The 20,631-nt window shown below is 39.3% G+C and overlaps 1 protein-coding gene across 2 annotated transcripts in view; it reads left to right on the top strand.

The window, feature by feature from the left end:
* LOC100747040 (bifunctional heparan sulfate N-deacetylase/N-sulfotransferase) overlaps positions 1 to 20,631 on the top strand; it is a 369,108-nt gene that overhangs the window by 107,060 nt on the left and 241,417 nt on the right. For both annotated transcript variants that reach the window (XM_024372706.2, XM_033318398.1), the window contains exon 3: positions 7,613 to 7,764. The gene's annotated coding sequence lies outside the window, so the exon portion shown is untranslated. The remainder of the gene's footprint in view (positions 1 to 7,612; positions 7,765 to 20,631) is intronic.

The following is a 20,631-nucleotide window of genomic DNA, read 5'->3' as shown; positions in this document are numbered from 1 at the left end:
GCGTCGTAAATCGACGCTGGAAGTTCCGTTGGCTGGCTTGTAGACTCGCCCCGCCCCCTCGCCATCCTCGCGGCCGGAAAACTGTGAAAGTTAAATTAATTAGCGGAATCTCTATCGGAGCGGCGCGTTCGGAAAAGGTTCCGCGATGTTTTCGAAGCGGTGCGCCTGTTTGATCGATGCACCCGTACCACTTCGCTCCTGAAGTTAATTTCCTTGGCCGACACCAACGGCGAATTAATAAACGGGAATGATCATGGAATTTTTGTAATAACGAATGGAACTAAGTGTTGTCGATGAAAGTAGCTAGGAAAGAATGGGGAAATTGAGTGTTTCGGGTGGTCTGACTAGTATCGCGCCGTTCTACTTGCAGTGGATCGCTCGGGCTACGGGCTGTTGTTGAACGAAATAAGTAGACAAAAAAAGAAAATTGAGTTTCGGTGGCCTGATTAGTATCACACTATTCTACTTAGTGTGGATTACTCGAGCTAGGGGCTGTACATTGAGGGAAATAAATAGGGATATAAAAAAGGGAAAAATGAGAAAATTGAGTGCTACGGGTGGTACGATTATCGCTGTATCACGCTATTCTATTTATTGTAGATTACTTGTTACTATATATGTGGAAGTTATTCTTTCAAAAAGCTGATTGTATAATGATTTTCGTATCTATTGTGCAATTTTTGCCAATATTATTCATATGTATAGTTAATTCTTGTTTGAGAAATTAAAGTAATACAGTTTAATAATAATACTAAAATTTGATGCAATGTATTCAATTTAAATTCCAAATACGTAGAGGGTGAATTATTTTGTAAAAGCTCGGACATACATAATTCACCGTAGCCTGAATGATGCACTTAACAAGAAATGTTGTCCCTTTATTACAACAAGAACACGATATATAATATCCTTTAAACTACGTTAAAACGTATCTCTTCGATTATGAAAGTGGTCTGGGAAAACGTCCATCTGCTTCCTGCTTTCATTACATTCTCGTAAAAACCTAAACTAAGTCAGAACGCAAAAAATATCCGCTGACCCACAAAGTACCATTTTCACGCCGGCAGTTCGTTTCTTGTCCTTTCACGAAGCTTTATTCCTCGTTCATTACGAAGATGACCTGATAATTTTGCGAAACGAAGGTCGAATGCGTGAATTGAACAACCGAAAGAAGGTGTCTCGATACATCAAAACTGATTTACCTCGTACGGGAAGGACGCATCGCGAAGAGGGCGGAAGCGAGCCTTTTTCAGCGGAGAGCGACGTCCTTCTTACGTGCTCCGTAGCCAGTGTAATGGGCAAAAAATTGTACTTCATGGCGGCGGTCTAATGAGATTTTGAATTATGTTGTAGTTGCTCCACGCTCCTTGCCACCCCGGTCTCTCTCGATTCATCACCTCGACCCTCTCGCGCTTCTCTCTCCCCTTCCCATCTTCCTCGTGATTATACGCGACCAGATTACTGTGAAGCATGGTCGTGCTGCTTCTCTGGGTCTTCGTAAAAATTATTGTTAGTGCAGCGATGTAATTTTACAGGATTCACGAGTAAAATTTATAAGTTAGAGCGCTAATATCATGTCCTCTTAGAGCTTTGCTTTAAAATGGTAGGTGGATGCTCCATTTTTTAAATAAAATATTTACAGTTAAGTATTTAATATGTAACTATTTATTTAAATATACTACAGGATATTTAAATTTGATAATTGTCCTAAAGAAGTGAATTTTCACTGCAAAAAAGTCTTCTACTCTAAAAACTAACGAATGCACCGAAATCCTAGAGCCTCCGAATAATAAAACCCACGTTTCCTTTACCTCGTCAAACATATCCGAATTGCTAAGCGAAATTCAAATAACGAGATCCAACTACCAACCTTCGAAAGCTGATATAGTCTGCGAAATAGTTAGAAGGTACACAATATCGACCTCAAGCCCACGTCAATGGTTGTAAAAGAAAATTCCAAGAGGAATTCCAAGGACCTCTCTGGACGCCTCTTCGATTCGTCGTCGCTTCTAGTTCCGTGGCGATGCACCCGTCGCCGATACACGACGAAGCGAAGATGGGCTGAAATCGAATTCGTAATTCCGGCTGACGTGGCGAGAGGAAACAGCCGAGGCCTGGGTGACACGTGGGAAATCACAGTAACCAGTTCCATGTATTTCTTTCGTTTCGATCGGTTCGCGAATTTCTGGTGCCTCGTTGCCTCCCACCTTCTTCGTCTTCGTCGCCCTTCGTGTTCATCCACGTTCGCGAGTCTGCATCGAGGTCACACGAAGCTTGTCGATACGATTTCTGGGTCGACGGAATTTCCCACGAGTAATCGAATCGCTGTCGACGGAACACGCGGCCGTGTTAACGATAATGGCTACCGATAGCTCGCAGACCTGCCGAGGTGTTATGTGCCATCGTGATATTTCTCAGACGACGAGGTGTCGAGAAGTTTATTAAAAATTACATTTACCAGCAGTGTCAGAGGGACGTGGTATGTTAGTAATGTACCAATGCTGGGTTTAACCCTGTCACGTCTCTCGGGTTTTCATCCGCGTTCGAGTTCTCCTATATTTTTAGAGATTTTTATGTTTTATGATTTATTTACGGAAATGGTTGGCGCGTGATTGCATTGAGAAGATTTGAAGGATTGACAGAATGAAATATACACTGGCTCGCGAAAGTATTTCAAAAGTTTTATAACCATAACGTGTTGGTTATATAAAGCATTTTAAAGTTTCATTGGCACTGTAATGAGACACAACTATTATGACTACATTGGTCGAATTTGAAACAAATCTAGATTTTATATAGAAATTCTGAGATATTTATAGGAAACATATATTTGGTGAGAAATTAACATATGGTGTAAATAGTATTCGAAGTATATAATAATTGTTAAATTCAAGCAATGAAGCTCTTTTTAAAAGACCTACATCTTTGGATCCGACAGGTTGTTTTCATTTTCAATTATATTAAAATTCGTCCTTTCAATCATAATTTCGCAGTAGAATCAGAGAACCAACAGAAATATACCTATCATAATTTTCTCCTCCGATCTTCAGACATAAACATTATTCTTCTTCGTTCAAAGCATCCTTCCCCTTCTTACGTTGTAATAAATAGAACCAAAGAAACGAAAAAAATCCTTTTCAATTTCTTAAAAAGCCACAAACTCATTGTTTCTGCTACCATAATGGTCAATGAAAACCACGAATTGCCAAGTAATCCAAAACTCCCCCAAGCTTCTATAGAATACAAATCTCGTTCACGCTACGCTTAGATTATCCACCGGCTGCCACGAAAAAAAGAAAAAGAAAGAAAAAGAAAAACGAAGAAAGAAGGTCGTCCACTTTTTTTTACGAGACGTTTCATGCGGCAGAATAAAGAGAGGATGGAGGAGAAACGGGGACGAGCGCGTTCCCGTGGGCGAAAACGCGTCCACGCGCTCGTTCCCCGCCGTATATCGATATTCGCGACACGTAAACGGAATTAAATTTCCCGCCGTTGAAAATAAGGAATGTCTAAATGAAAATCGACATTCCGTCGGAGTGGCGGCGTGAAAGTGGATAGGGTAATCTCGATGACATAGTGGACTAAGAGGAGATTTCCAACACAGTGGAAATCAGGGTAGTCGTCTCCAATATATATTCGCACCCACCCTGGCGACGCAGGAAACGAAGAAGAGACACAGAGACACAGGCAGATACGGAGAGAGAAAGAGAGAGAGATCGAAGGAGGTTTGGTGATCACTCACACATTCCTAGGAATCCTTTCTGCGAGCATGTAGGTCACGCGACCTGTGCCGGATTCTGGGTCGTTGGAATTTCCTACAAGCAATCGAATAGACGACGAACGTGACACGATAATGGAGCGTCGAAGACGCTCGGAAACGTCAAGAGTACATCGATTACCGCAACGACGTCGTCGGATGTCCACGATGATGGTGTCTGAGAGAAGCTTGCAGATGTACGAGAGGATGTTGGGGTATAATCGACCTGGTCTCAGATTGAAACGTTTAAGACATTGTAATTTGGAACAGAATTGTGTTTTGAGGAATAGAAGAAATGGGAGGAAGATTGGAATGTTTACTAGATGGTAATTTAGAACAGAATTGCTTTTTAAGAAATTTTCGAATAATGTTGTTGTAAAATTACTTTTTAATCTTATTTGAGAAATAATCAATTCTTGAAATAGTATAAATGTTTCATACTGGATTTTACATAAAAACTAAGTCGCTTTATTTCAAATTAAATGATTTATCTTTTATTCCACGAAACGAATGATTCGTCATATGCTAGTATGTTTATTTGCTTTTGATAGAATTTACGAATATGCAGTGTGTTTGTTTCTTACTAATACTGTTATACGCTCGCTACACCTGTTACTATCTACGCTCGTTTCGATTAACGTTCGCTAGTTTTATTACATGTTATTTCACGAACAAATTTTCAATTAACAGGTAAACTGATTATTTGCACAAACAACCTGCTTCTCAATCTATTATTCTCACAATTATTCGCTTAACGTTAAACTTCTTTAATTGACCAAATAATGAACACAGCATTAATTGGAATACATCATTTATCAGGCAAGTTGGACGGACAATTAAAAAATATTTGATTAAGTATAATATTTCCACTTGGTGTTTATCTCAACTTAAACTGTCTCACATTTAAAACCATTATACTGATTCTATGTAAAAGAACAACGGAAATAATGAAATAGTGAACATTACAAATTAACATAATTCTAAACTGATTAAACTAATATATTCCTGAAACTTCGTCATTCAAAATCCACCCAAACCGCATTTAAACGCGAAAATTAGGGGAAGGAGGCACGCTGCAGCTATTTCGGTGTCGTAGTTTCGTGTACCAGTTAGAACAATCCAGGCAGATCGTCGCGAGGACTCGAAATATAAAGGAAATCCCGAGGCGGCTGAAGCTAGTCGGCGATTAGGCAGCATCGAGCTTGTCCACATTTCCATGCACATTGTCACGACCGAGTAGACGATAGAGTTTCCCCGCAGTTGGCACGCGGCTCTCTTATATACAAGCTAAAGCCAAGTGGGCCGAGAATTTAAGGCCGAATTAAGTTGATAGTCCTGGCTCGAAACCGCGTGCACATTCATGCATACGAATAACAGAAGAGAATTTATTTTCGTATGAAAAACTCTCGTACCAATGGCACGCAATTTTAGGTCATTGCTGCTGGTCGTTCTCCTCGCGAATAACTTGTCGAAAATCGTTGCTACGTTCCTTTACCTCCTTCTCCTCCTCTTCTATTCTATTTTCTTGTATATTACAACTTGCGTAACTCATAGAGAAGTTGCTCAGTTTTTTTTGCAAAGCAAGAGGCCTTGCCTTTGGTACTATGGCCAAATGCGACTGGTTTTGCATGTAGATTTGGAAACATCGATGTAGCGAGGAACGTTCGAGTCATCTATGTTTTAACATCTTAAAATTCAATCATGAACTTTGCACAGAATAATACAATTTATATATTGTGAGACGCCGTTAATGTTTCATACAAGAACGAAACTACTTTTCTGGTCCGACGAGAAAACGATCTAGAATGAATGATCCAGAAAATGAGCTATCTTACCCTCGTAGGAATTTTACCACCGGCTATCCTCTATGAAAATCATTTATTCCGTCGAGTAAATTTTGAATGAGAGAAATCCGCCACTACGACGTAGACGAAATGGCATTTCGCTGTCTCGCCAGCCGCCCCCTTTATTATGTGCACGATTTACTCTGGCGACAATTTTCATCCTTTTGTCACCTTCATCTTGAAAGCGAAGGACGCTTCCACGTGGATGTTAGGGACTGGAAGATTCCTTTCCAGTCAGCGTAGAATTTGCTAAATTATTTGCCCTGTTTTGGTGTCATTGGTAAGAGAGTCTCTAATTTGAGAAATAGTCTGAGAAATTATATTTTACATCATAAGATACGTATGATATGGACGAAGCGATAGATTTATAAAAATATAACGGAACAGTCAAACCAATGAATTTATAGCTAATTTCACATTTCATCCAACACAAGTGTTTTACTTATGGCCAGCTATGTACTATGCGGATTTAAATTATAGATTTACTTGTTCTCTTCACGTTATATATTTTTTATATTTATCGCAACATATGAAATTATCGCGAGTAGTAGATGAGATTTAAATTAGGTTTAGAGATTTGGATAAAACGAGGTTTTTAATTTTATTGCAAAGTATCAAGACGAATAGAGTTTTGAAGCCAACGCATTGTATTTTATCTACCGATGTTCATCTATGTGGAAATTTCGCTATATTTGTATCATATACTATAAATGTTTCTCATTCCTCGCATTCTAGCATTCTAAAGAAGGCTTGAACTTTCTCTGTGATTCTTTATCAATTCTGCTTTGCAACCTCTTCCCTTGTTCATATTCTATTGTATCTTCTGCTTTGATATAGTACACTTAGGTGCAAAGTGCTCCTTTTAAGTGCCCGTATCCTCTCTCCGCGTTATTCGCATGATATTCTGTTTTCCACGTCCTGTTTTCTACGATTTCGAGTCCCTTCTTGGAATTTCTCCCCTGTCTAGTGCCTTGATGTCCATAGTACATGGCATTTACCATAAGTAAACTCTGTCTTTTAAAAAGACGACATAAAATGAGCCGTGATATTATTGTAAATATTTGATGTGTACTCAAGGATTCGTAAAAAGTTTCCACAAAAAACATATTTCGGTTTTTTAAATATAAATAAATATTATAATATCATGATGATGATGGTAGAAAACAGTAAACAGTATGTTAAAATCGCCATTACTAAACTACAAACATTTCCAGTTGAAGAGATGTGCAATTCCACGGAGAACCGTATTTTCATAGCAGCGAATCAATTAAACGTTAAAACTGTTCTCACACGCTGAATACTCAAAACGTAGTTTCATCGCGCATAGTTAATTACAGCTTTCATTGCCATCATTCCCAAGCATTCTTCAAAAGCATCTTGAACATCAAAGTCCCAACACCCTTGCTCTATCAGCTGTCAAGTACCTCGAGCCAAAACGCTAGCTCCAAAAATATTTCTCGTCGCGCTTCTATCCTACTTTCCCCACCACTGTATGTCTCACCCCACTCCTAAAAATTCAATCGCTAATTTAAAATTACAAAACAAACGACTACCCTTAAATCCTGCCTGCGGAACCTTGCGGCTTTCAATTTGTGCCACGATCCAATCCCCTTTTCGCAAACCTCCAGAAAAAGCAAACTTTGGCGATTGTTTCTGATTGGAAAAATTGTTAAACTATATTTTTTAGAGATTGGAAAACACGAAACTATGGGTTAGGGGTAAGAGATTGAATACGCGTGGATAATGAAAATTTCATTAAATTAATAAAATAATTGTAAAAATTTCATTCTTCCTATTTTAACGATTCATTGTTAGCTGAGACAACGTCGATCGCTCATCGTCTGCATTCTCTGTAACGCGATCGATCGTCGCGTAGAAACAGATCCAAGAATTAGTAGAAATAATCATTTTGTATCTATCTATGAAGCGGAATAAAAGTAAATAAAGAGAACAGAAGGACTGAGTTTGCAGTACAGTTGCAAAGTATGATTTTATTATTCATCGATTGCAGGTGCGGGAGCCGACGTCGGACGCGGCCGATATACTCCCCCGAGGGCTATTTAACAGCGCGGCCGAGGAACAGGGGATAAAGATCGACGATAGCTGCACCGGTATCACGCACACGAACACAAACCCAGAAAGAGGCGGTCACACAGGCAGCAGGTAAGTTTAATATCTCCATGTAGCAAAGGTATACATTGTAACGCGGGGAGAAAGAGGAAGGAAGCCAAGATTATTGCTTCAATATTGCCCCAGTGTCAGGCGTCTGCGTAGCCTTCCGTTTCTCGATGCCTTTAGCTTCTCGAGTCTGCGACCACTCTTCTCGCGCCAGCGTGAACCCGAGTTCCGATGGGATGGCGGTCCACCAGCTTCAGGGTAGTTTAAGTGCTCGAAGGTTTCAACGAGCTGCGTTTATTCAGAGTTAGAGGGTCAGTTTGTTATTCCTTTTCGAAATGGTCGACTTTCGTTTGTGCACTTTACGGGAGGATTTCGGGACGTTGGGTTTTTATTTTAGCGTTCGTTTCTGTTGGATGTTTGCAGATCGTTTTTGGGAAGTTTCTTTGGTAAAGCGAACATTTCACGTTTCTTAGACTTTTTACCAGGATTATGTAAAATAGTCGACAGACGCGTGAGATAGTTTTGCCATTAAAAAAGATTAATTACGTTAATTAAATGAAGATTCTCAATGAGCACACTTCCTCTTCCTACATTTACATATACAACATTTTAATTTACATATTACCACGATGTTGTAAAAAGTTCCTCGATCGTTCTACCATTAAATAAGAAGATAGTTTGCAGCAGCATCTAAGAATTAGAGTGAAAATTACCACACAGATTCCAATAAGCACACTTTCCTTTTAAGAGATTACATTTTAATTTACGTATTACTAGAAAATTACAGAAAAGTTTCCCACATTGATTTGCTTCCATTAGCCGTTAATTGAACGTGACTATAGAAGCTTCTGATCAAAGAATGACCCGATTATCAAGTTTATCAAAAAGCTTTCAACTCGAAGTCCAAATCTGTTCGAACTCGTGTCGAATCCATCGCTAGCATCTTGCAGCTTGAATTCAAGTGGGCACGTGTGTGTACGATGGTCGCGCCGTTATTAAGTCATCTCTTACCAGTTATATCGTCTCTGGCGAGCTCTTACCCTCGCCTCTTTGAGTTTCTACCGTTTGGTTCGAATCAAGAAGCAGAATTCAAGCGACCTCGCGTCCAGACCGCGTATATTTTATCTACAAACCGGATTGCAGAAGTTATGTTCGACCTGAACGATTATCGGCACTTGGGAGATTGACGTTCATGCTTCAATTTATCCGGCAAAGCTCTTTGTTGACCTTCCGTACTCTGTGCCTTTTCCTAACCCCTGGAACAGTAAATGCAAACCTGTTTGCACTGTTTAATCGGTATTGCGGTGCTGGGAATTTTCGTTTCCGAATAAACGTTCCAGCAAAGTGAATCGTCTTGGGGAATCCTTGCTATTGCTGTGGTCGCCCGTTGCGTTTTGCGATTGGGACATTCGGTTTACAGGAATTTCAATTTTATGGGGTGGAAAACTGCGATGAGAAATTGACACGATTAAGAATTTAACACCAGAATTGCTGGAATGGTGTATTTGTATTTTTCATAGGAATTTTATAGATTTACGATGCGTCTGTGTTTTACTCTTTTGAAGATTTGAATAACTTTCCATAAGATATTCAGATAAAGGCTTGTCCTCATTCTTTCGTTGTACTCTTCTTTTTATCTTGATTTTTTTGACACACATTCTATAATTTAGTCTCGGTAGTTCTATAAAGCTTCGATTATTCTTCCTAATTTGTTTCTAATAAGAAAAGGAGGACGAAAGAGATTGGTTGTTCAATGATTGAAAATCGAACGTCTACGTGCATCTTCAGATTCATTTACTTTATCAATACAGTCACGATAGTTAAGACACATTACAGCCATAATATCATTTTTTAATATTTCGTATTACACGCATAATATATATTCCTAGAAGTGACATGTACATGCAAGTATACAGAAAAAGTTTATATAAGTGTTCGAATTCTTTTGCGAACTACAGTAATACACCCCCAATCCCTTCGATTTGCATAATCCCTAAGAATCTTTGAATCCTTTCCGAAAATAACGCCGGAACCCCTAAAATCCACATCGTTGGGTCGTCGTCAGAAAAACCATTGACCGTAGCCGTTGATGAATTAGCGGTGTTCGAACGAGAGCCAACAGGCAACAATCCCGCGGGCCAAGTCTCGGAGCATCGAGCGTCGTTTGCACGGTCTCTCCATTACGAGACACAAAGAAAATCCTGCAAAAAGACCGTGCTCGATTGGTGCACGGCTCTTTTCTGCCCCCGTTGCGATCACCATCGAACGACGATGTTGGAGAGAGAACGAGAAGGTTGGTCGGTGCACTGGTGTACCACTCGGTAGAGGTGGATGGACGCAGAGAGGGTTGGAGAGGATGGATCAATCGTCGTTGCGGAAGTGCGTTGATTTAGCAATCAGAGCAATGAGAAAGGGGTAGTGCAGCGGAGTGAGGGGATAGTAGGGAGGCAGTGGGCCAGTGTAAACGCGGATGGAAAGATGAACAAGCAACAGGAAAGAGAGGAACGAAGGGTACACACGGAAGGATAGCATCAGGAGATTGGGGGAGGAGGGAAAAAGGACCGTGTGCCTCTAGTAATTACGGTCGGTACAGCGGAATCATTTGTTTGCGCATTGTTGCCGCAAAGCATTGTTGCGCAGCGGAACGTTCCACCACCATCGGCCATCATCCCCCACCGTTGGGGGCTCGATTCATTCGCTTCATTCGCTTCTCTGGTTGTTCGACTGGTCGGCCCTCGTACCAAGCTTCAAACGCATTGTACCCTTTACGGGCCGCCTTCTAGCAACGATAGTGCGCTATATATTATACATGGTATAGTATACACAGTATAGTATAGTAATATATATATTGATTAGACTGGTACGTATGTATGCATGTGCTCATGTGTGGCCAATGCTGCTGGGATCAACGTTGTAGAAGTTGGACCAGACGAATTCGACTGCGATGACAAATTAAGCGGGCGAAACTGCGGCTAACTAGTCCGTTGAAACAGCCCGCTTCGATAAAGAGCGCTTCCGGTGCTGTTTTCTGACTACAGTTCCAGCAAATCACTTTGGTGTTGCTGGATGATGCGTATCGTATACTGTCTAGATGGTAGTGTGGATGTTAAGAGTTTGGGCGATGGTGTTAAGATAGACTGTTAGAGATCGTATGGGAATATAATTGTACAAAGGGCAAAGAAATTTAGTATTCTATTTCAAATCATGAAATTGCGACAGAGAATAATGTTACAACATAGTCGATCGTGAAACTAAAGAGATGACACTTTTAAAAATTGTGCCTTGATTTATATACAAATATAAAGCCATCAAGGGGCTAAAGAAGTACGCTGCTAAAAGCTCCAAGCATTTCGTTCGATTAAAATATTTAGTTTATATATACGATACATACACCGCTATGGTATTCAGTTTGCCGTATAAGGAGAAATATTCGAGCTAAAGGAAACGATAAATTATATCAACACGCATAATACGCACATAAAATTTATCTATGGTACTTTCGTAAGCCAGTAAAGAGTTTGGTGAATCGTAGTTGTATGATTGTATTACGTGCTCTTCCTCGTTTGAAAGAATGCAGAGAGTAAACCGTTTTTGATATGTTTTTCCAGCGACGCGTTTGGAGACGTTCCAAGCAGCAAGCATTTCGGTGTGAATTATATGAGACGTAGTCACTTTCTTCTGTGCCATCAAGCAAATGAGATTCCAGGGACAGGAGATAGAAAAAATGTTTCCAGGACCAGATCGTATGCCTCTAATTTAATGAAATGCTGGAAGCTTCTGAGATTGCACTTTTATAGTCCCTTGATGATTTAAGGATTAACGTGTAGGAAATTTCAACTCCTCTTATCACGTCTTTCCTAAAACATTAATGACACGAACCTCAAGAAAATAATTTCTTAATGAACAATAATTTCTTTATGAAGGCTATTCTACGCCGACTAGTAGAGGAACGTATATATTTTGCAAAGATCGCAAAAGTATTTAAGCTGTCAATCATTCATCACATTAATAAATCTCAATATTCAGTGGAACCATCTTTAACGTTTATGTGTTTAAAACGGCTACTCGTTTTATACTATACCTTTACTAAATACTTGCACATATTTATATAACAATATCTAAATTCAGTAAATATCTATTGTAGTAACTTTCGTATTGATTTTCCGATTGCTTTCCAATTTTATCAATATAATCAGTCGTGTCTCCTTATAATACTAAAGAAATCTCAGAAAGTTTTTGCATGATACGCGTGATATATTTATAAAAATATTCCATGGTAAGTTTAATTCGATCCGTGTACAAATTTTCCAGAGTCAAATATCGTCGTGAGGTAGCCGTATCTCATAAATATTTTCCTATTCCTAGGAACCTAATCGTTTCGAATGAAACGCCATAGAAAAAGGATAGAAAGTCACCAACTGAACATCGACGAATATTACAGCCGAATACCGAAAATATCCGGTCAACGATACGGCTTGCGAGTCTCTCCATTATTTCCGCGTCAGGTACGAGCCTTCACAGCCATATTAATTATCGAAGATGCCGACCAGACCTGGCGAAGCAATTTTCCCCTGAAACGGCTCGGCTGGCAGCGCCTATCGAGGCGTATCGATCCCGCGTCTCGAATATTCGATACCCCGCAATATTTCGTAATGGATATTCAATATTTACGATGGTGGACAAACGAACTGATCGACTGGCAGCAGAAAAAAAATCGCCAACGAGATCGCCAGCGTATGAAGTTCTGCAAATATTCTACGGGTAAAAGGGCGGCGCAAAACTCTCGGCCGTTGCCTCGAGATTGCTCGATTTCGTGACCGTTAAAAGGAAGCGTATCGTGAACCGGAATTTGCTTCCGAATTTCGTGATATTTCGGTGCACGAGGTGTCTGCAGTTTATCTTTTTTCCTCTCTCTCTCTCTCTCTCTCTCTCTCTGTGAATATTCGTCACAGGATTGTTGAGGTTATGGATGAAATGGTAAACGATGCAAATGTGAAAAAATGGAAAAGGATTCATTTCAATGGGGAGGAACGTAAATGTCACGTAGAATAAAGTGAAAAGAGTTATAAATATCAGTTAACTTTTTTTCATTTTTAAGGCCATTATACGATACAGCTACTATCGTAAGTGTCCTCCAAATAATGGAAAAATGATATCTTGAAAAGCGTGACAATAGAATACAGACATCTTTACAGAGTTGATATTTTTAATTCTTATAACTTAATTTAATTAATTTTATTCTTTGTAAAGATTAAAACGCGATGCGATTGAAATATCAATGGAATAGCAAAGAATTAATTATTAAAGAGTACTGCAGACAACTTTCAATTGAACTCGTCTGAATGCTCAAAGTTAATTAAATAACGAGTATCCCTAAACTTCTCGTCAACCCTCTAAATCCAAATTCCGATCTCCAGCAAGGTGAAAGATTAGTTCAACAGGGCAACATAATTTAACAAGAAGTACAAATTAGACCGGAAGAACTAATCGAAGAAGTACGGCAGTAACAGTTGCGAGGATAATAATTTGAGAAACTAAATAACAAAACGTAGATCCTCGGTAGAATTCCTCGTACCCGTATCAGTTCTATCCATCCAATTACCATCCGGAGAACTTGCACGAAACATCAAAACACATTCTCGTATCCGTTAAGCATCTCGCGCTCGTCTGTCTCGTTAAGGATCGAGCGGTGAAACTCTAGAAAGACGCGTGCTGCCAGGATCCGGCCGGAAATGCAAAGTTGTTGCCACGGCGTGCGAACTTGCACGAAATTAGCTTGGTCTAGTGGATGGAAGCGGGTCAAAGGTGAGTCTCCGAGGATGTATTAGCCGAAAATTCGGGCTGATTGAAGCGCATGCCGGCGTAACCCGCGTCTCGACGAAGCTTCATAGGGCGGAGCTCGAAATTTTCAAGCGAGTTTCGTGTTTGTACATTGTCTCTTTACATTTTGCCCTGTTCGTGGCTTCCAGCTACACCCTCAAATGTCTTGAAAACTATTTTTAACGAAAGTTTAAGGTTTTAGTTTGTGTAGATCACTATGTACGATATTCGACGTATCATCGTGTTGATAAAATATAACGATTGTTCTAAGACTTTTGTCTATAGGTTCTAACCTGCAGGTTCTGTTTCATGAAGGATATACTCTTACGCTCTAAAGCCTTAGAGCATATCCTATTTTTTATAAAAATGTAATATTTCCTATAGATTATTTGATAGAATATTATTTGCTAGAATAGATGCCTTTTAAGCCTTTTAAGGTAAAAGAACCATCAAGTCAAAAAAGATTCAATTACAAGGATCGAAAGCTGAATTACTAATAAGAGGATGAAACATAAAAGTGGGTCTTTCATGGAAATCTTCGTGGAAGAGGAAGAGGATGTCTACGAAACTCATAAAACATGCAAGCATTGAAATTTAAATCGTCGCGCTTTATGGATTGTATGTTGCGTTATATGTTGCATGTGAAAGAGACGAAGACTTTTAGGAGCCATTACTATGGGTTCGTTGAAAATTTAATCCTGATAAAAAATGGACGCTCCCCTTGAGACTCTCTATAGCGGAGCACTTATCTCTTTGTATTCCAAGTTTTTATGCTTTCCTTCCTTTTTTCTACGTTAGATAAATCGTTGGCAATCTTTCTGGTTTAGTCAAGGCGTTCTATTTGCACGATTTTTATCCGTTCGATTCCCTCCGCGAAAGTAGGACGACAATACTTGAAAATTCAAAGTTCCCTTCGACAGTGTTTATCGTTGGTTTTATGTATAATTTATGTGTTTGGTTCGGTGGGAAATTTATTCCGGCCGATTTCGAATCCAGATTTACCAACGAACGACGAGTGGACCGAGATCAAACGCGAATATTCCTTTCATTGCTCGTAATTTGTACAGCTGTCGATTTTCGTGCCAAATATCACCGACGATTCTCTCTTAACTTTCCGACCAAATCGCGAATTTTAAGTTAAACGATGTTCAACGACGCGTTCCGGTGAATTGCGACCCGGGTCGAAGTTTCGTTCGTTAAATTCCGCCCCGTCATGAAATGAATCTGGAAATATACTTCCTTGTTTCTCTTCTTGCGCTCTTCGCGACGCCCAACCATTCTCCTACTTCAAGTGTCTATTCTTCTGTTAACTTTGCCTAGAAGGTATTCTTCGAATTCATATAAACTTCTTCGTAATTACGATCCGTGGATCGTTATCCAATCCTTACAGATCGTATTCCGTCGATTCCTAAAAAGTATAAACTTTTGAATTACTCTAGAATCAACTAAGAATCAATAGGTTTCTAGATCCAATTGAGAATTTTCCATTTCCCAGAAAGTTTATTAACTATTCTACCTTTCTATTCTACCTTCATTTCCAATAATTACGAGATAAGCAGAAAAATATCGGGGAAAAGAGACAATTCGGATATTTGTAATTCATCTGAGAATTCTCAGTTCTGACAAATTTGTAGTAAATCAGAATACCCAAGATAAGATTGTCTATATCTTTACTTGCAGCAATTACAAAATGAGCGGAAGAATCTCGAATAAAATCTTTATTATATTCGCATACCTGGAACGTTCCAATTTGCAGTTTTGCGTGACGATTGAAATAGATTCCGCTATTCTTATCGCACTATCGTTGGTATTCTTTCGAGATCGCAAGGAAACGCGAATCGAACGATTTTCTCCGTCGTGTAGCCACGAGATCTCTCGTGCGATCTAAGCACGCCATTACGCCGCCGGAAGGACGTTTAATCTCCGTGGCTCGAGCGTTTCAGCGTTTCCTAGAGGCGGACGAGAACCAAGACGATCCGTCGAGGATCTTTGCCAGCATTTACCGCGATTTTCTTCTCCGACCTCGCGACATCCCGTCTGATCTCCCTTGATCGTGCCCTTTACTTTCGAATCCGGACACCTGTTCGCAGTTATATTCGCCAAAAGAACGCCTCACGATCTTCTGTTACGAATTTTTTCCAGATAGAATTTTTTCAATGTAGGATCTTTCAAGATACGAGAAAGAAAATTGAACGAATCTGGCTTTTAGCCCAGTTCTAGGATAATGAACCTTTGAGTGTGATTTTCATTTCATTTTTTGATGATTTAATTTCTTCAATGCTTTTTTATATTGCGAAGGAAATATTCTTAACTATCGAAAGCAAAAGAGGGAAGTTTGTTGCTAATGTTTTGTTTATAGAGGAAAATGTATGATTCATGTTTTACTTTTATTTTATAGTAAAAGAGTAGATGAAATTTAAGTGTGACGTTTCTGTACAAAGCTTTGCTCGAAATGTTATCGAGATTTGAAATTACTTCCTCGGATTTATATCTTCGTATGTAATTTCATCAAAAAATCCTCCAAAATTGCCATGGAAACAGACAGGTCTTCGTACATCTCTGAACAACTTTTAAAGAACTTCTACATTGATAGTCGCAAACCAGCGATGGACAATGAGAGTCCAACTAATAATAATCGACGAAGGGAAGAACATAAAACGGTATTTCATCAAAATTCATGTATCGAACGAGACATTCAATTAGTGTCCATTAAGAAGCGGAAGATTTGATAAAACTACGAAACAACTTAGAATGAAATAGAATGAAAAGTAGGCTTCTGGTAGAAGCCACGTCTACGAAGAGGATTTCTTACGCTTGTACAGGAATCTAATGAACTCTCAGGCTGTCTCATTGCCTGCTGTCGCGCGAACTCGTGCACGAACAGTGGAATAGATATCGGAATAGAATTTTCCTTCCGCTACCAGCAGCTTGGACTCTGAAAATTGCTTGTCAGCTGTCGCGATCGTTGGTTCTCGTTTTTCATTGGCTAAATCACCCGATTCTTTTCCTCTTATTCGGCCATGCTTGCAAATTGACGTTGTCTTTCTCTGTGAATGCGATTCTAATAGCTTTCTGATAGAAATAAACGTTTGATCGTTAAATTGGAGGAATGTAGAGTGCGTTTGGAGTTTAGGAAGATTTTAGGATCGATATTAAAAAATTAGAGAATGTTGAAGATCAACTTGACGCTTAAGAAATTTAAATTTTAATTTCTTCGTTCCCTTTTTAATGTTAAATCTTAGCATGTTAGGTAAATCTACTTTAAATGCTACTAGCACAATTTTTGAAGAGATTCTCTTCAGCTACTAATCTTTATCTTTGAAACGATCTCGCCTTTGAGGATTCTCTAATCTTACATTCACGTCACATGTTCCGCCCCTTGCATTAAACAAGAAATTAAGAGCAAGGGAAAAGGAAAGAAAAGTAAAAAAAGCAAGGAAAACGAGCTTTATCTTGTTCTTTTTTGCGCAGACCTTTAGGTTTAATCGTGAGACATCTGGAGTGTCTTTTTTGCGTGTCCTCCTCGTTACCAGAAACACCATTCTCATTGTAATGTTACAAATGGCCTGACACCCGACGCTGCTTTAAAACTTTTTATCAAACGTTGAAACATTGTTTACCTTTTCTGACATGCACAACCGCTGTTTTTAAATGTTTCCATTACCCTGGACCACAGTCATATAGAAGATTGGTAATTAGTTTTTTATTTTCAACTATGAAGATGGAAAGATGCAGGTTTGAAATATAATATATACAAGTTATTTTCGGCATTTATGACTTTCTATAGAAATTTCCTCTATTCATCTGCAGGGAAATAAAATCATATCGTTTGTAACGACGATAATTACTAAAAGAAAAAGTAAAATGAAATTAAACCAAAATTTTTGTTCCTATATACTCTGTTCTTTTCTTCTTCTTATTCTTATCTAATCTAAATTTCCCTTACGTTCTTACAAAAAAAAAAAGATTACGATTCATATCACAATCATATTCATATAAAATCGTCTTTAAAAGCAATTTTCTCCGCACAGCATCCACCAATCAATAAGATACGTTTGATCGTCGCCGTAAAGTGGCCGATCCGCCATCGACAGGATTCAAATCAGTCTGAGATCGCAGCTCATTAAAGAAACACAAAAAGACGCAGACGTTCGTGTTTTCCATTCAATGTTTCCATTCAAGCGATCGCACCTGTAGCTCCCCGTCGCCATTTCTAGCATTTGCTAGAAAGAAAGGTCGATGAAAGTTCCACGACACCAAAATTGTTTCCGCAGAAAGAAATAATTAAATGCATGGCTATCGAGAAGCGCGAGGAGTAATTGGTCGAAGCGACGAACAAGATCGAGTTCTCGATCGACTTCCGAATGGCGATCGTGAAACTTTTACGAGCCGTAAGCGGCAAGTAACTGGAATCCTCCTGACACCTGTTAAAGAACCTACATATTATAGTTATCTACTATAGTTCTCTTGTCTGATGCAAATCTATGAAACGATCAAACTTTTTATTAGAGTCTTTTATCGCTCCCGAATAATTTCTCGTATTAATTATTCGGAAGTCGATTTATTGAGGCCGTGAAATAATGATGAGTAGCGCTACTCGTTGAGTGACCGCTGTTCTACTGGGAGACTCTACAGGAAACCTTCTCCATGTTCTATATTCTATCTAAATTCTACATCTATTTAAAAATTGTTCTACTTTATAGAATTTTTTAATCCTCCTGCGACCCCTTTCATTATGCCGTGAGAGCAAAGAAATTAGATCTTTCCAAGAAGGAAAAGAGAAAGAATGTATGAAAAATATAAAGATACGAGAACTACCTACAATATAGATTCTGTCTGAAATCCATCAAATCATCTTAATTTGAAATCATGGAATATCTGTGTATTGGCGTCCAGAAAAAGATCAGAGTCTATCTCTTAATACAACCAATCTTTTGTGACCACACAAAGTTCAAGTTTCGTTTCAAGCCTATTTAATAACAAACTAATAATTTTCGTCACCTCTCAGGCCCGTTCGATGCTTGTTAAAGCGCCGGAAGTTATCGCTATGTCTCGCCAAATCCATACACCGCTTCTCTTCTCTGGTGCAAATCGATGAAACGAGTCAACTCCCAGGTCAATTATCGTGCGACGTAGCCTGCTGGTTTTCGGAAACCAACCTCTTCGACTTCATTTCCCGTCCTCAGCCGCATTGAAATCGTCTCGAAGGCTACCTAACGCTTCCACGTTGCGGCAGGATGGTCTTTCTCGCGGCTCTGAAAGCCGTGGAACAATGTTACCGGATGCAGATGAGACTCGATTCCCTCCAGACCGCCCCGACCTCTTCCTTCTTGATCCTGGGGATCGAGCGGAATTTCTCAGAGACGTAAGAGAGATCTCGCTTTCAGACATCCAGCCCGTTTTGGTCGCCGTCGTCCTTGACTCCTCTCGCTTCTACCTCATTCGGCATGGTTCGATTTCTTGTCACAGGGAAATGAGGTTCTGAATGGATGCCGGTTCGTATTCAAGTCTACGTTTCTTGCTATTTGAGACTCGTCTTTCTTGTTCGGGAAATTTCAGCCTGATGAGCTGGTAGACGTTCTTCTACTTTCGGTATCTTGCCTTTTGCTTTTCAATCTTTCGCTGCTTCTTTCGACTAACGGATGCTCGATCTAAGCTTTGGGTTCTACATATTTTCCTATTCATTTTCTTTCTTGTTCTAGGCATCGATTTTGGAACGAAAAATTATCGTACCTGACAATCACGTATGTAATCGTATGACTTTATTTGATCCACCGTAGACGAAACGGATAAGTTTCTTTCGAATTTGCAAATTATTATTACCATTATAACAAATTGTTGCAAACTATTATTATTTTTATTGTAAGAAGTTACAAACGTTTGACTGAACCAATGATTGTAGAAACGTCTAGGAATATTTCAATATATTTTTGAGATATTTCTTTGAGCATCTAAAACGTTACAAAAATTAGAATATTATATGTCTTGGTGCATTTATGAAGAGCTAATGGTACATTTATCTTCTATTAATATAATACATCAGAACGATAAATTTATCATCGAAGCAGACAGGACAAATAAGCGTCGTTTCACATGTATTCGTATCTTTGCTCAAAATAAAACGCCATTCAAAAAATTTCAAACTTATCAGTGCACGCTTCAACAACCTATTCCGAACTTTCTCTAAATTCAATACCCCTATTTGCTTTGCAATTTTTCCCATATTTTCTGATCGCGGAGCACAGTTTTGCTACTTTTCTACCAGTTTCCACCGTCGCTTGTCCGCGCTGGCAGAAAACTTTCCAACGCCCAACCGCCTCTTTCTTTTTCTCTTTTTCTGAATGCAGAATTTCTTGCCACCGCATCGGTCGCTTCATCGGCTCCATTCTCCATTCAGTGTCACCGTTTGCCTAACGGTGCATCGTGGCTCGCTTTATCGCAGCGTCGAACCGGAAGTCCGCGGTCGAACAGCCACCAAGCTTCGATCGTCGGTTTCGCGGTCAGGTCTCGATGGTCCATCGACCTCTTTGTTGCAATTTTTCCTCCTGTCGTTGATTTACTTGATTATAAGTTGGTGTCGCGAAAAATTCACGCTGCTTACGGTCAACCGCGTACCTTTTTTCACGAATTTCCACCAATTTCGGTTTCTTTCTCTCTTCTCGATGCAACCTTGAACTTGGTTTCTCATTGGAAAAAAGAGGGAGGCCGGCGTTTCAGTGGAAAATCCTGTGATAGTTTCTTTGGAAAGGGAGATCTCGCGCTGTTTTCCTTCATTTTATCTCATTATTAGTAAACTTGAAATTCTCTCGTGAGAAAGAACTTTCTCCGCGTTTTACACAGCTATCTTCTATTACAGAATTTCGTTTGTTTTATGATTCTGCCCTTAATTAATTAATTCTGTGAATGGGAGTTCTAGTTGAAGGATTGTAGATTGCAAAGAGGATGAGTTTTGGAAGATGAAATACTTTTTTAAAGAAGGAAACGCTAATTATCTTAGCTAACTAAAATTTCCTAATTTCGAAGGGTCTTCCATCTTTCATTTTAAATTCTCGCCTTATTTTACGTCCCACGAATTTGGCTAAGTGTGAGGGG

Source organism: Bombus impatiens, unplaced genomic scaffold (assembly GCF_000188095.3).
Source record: "Bombus impatiens unplaced genomic scaffold, BIMP_2.2 scf_0091, whole genome shotgun sequence".
In the NCBI taxonomy this organism is placed as follows: domain Eukaryota; kingdom Metazoa; phylum Arthropoda; class Insecta; order Hymenoptera; family Apidae; genus Bombus; species Bombus impatiens.
Note: the sequence above shows the minus strand (reverse complement) of the source record. Positions and strands in the feature narration are given on the sequence as shown.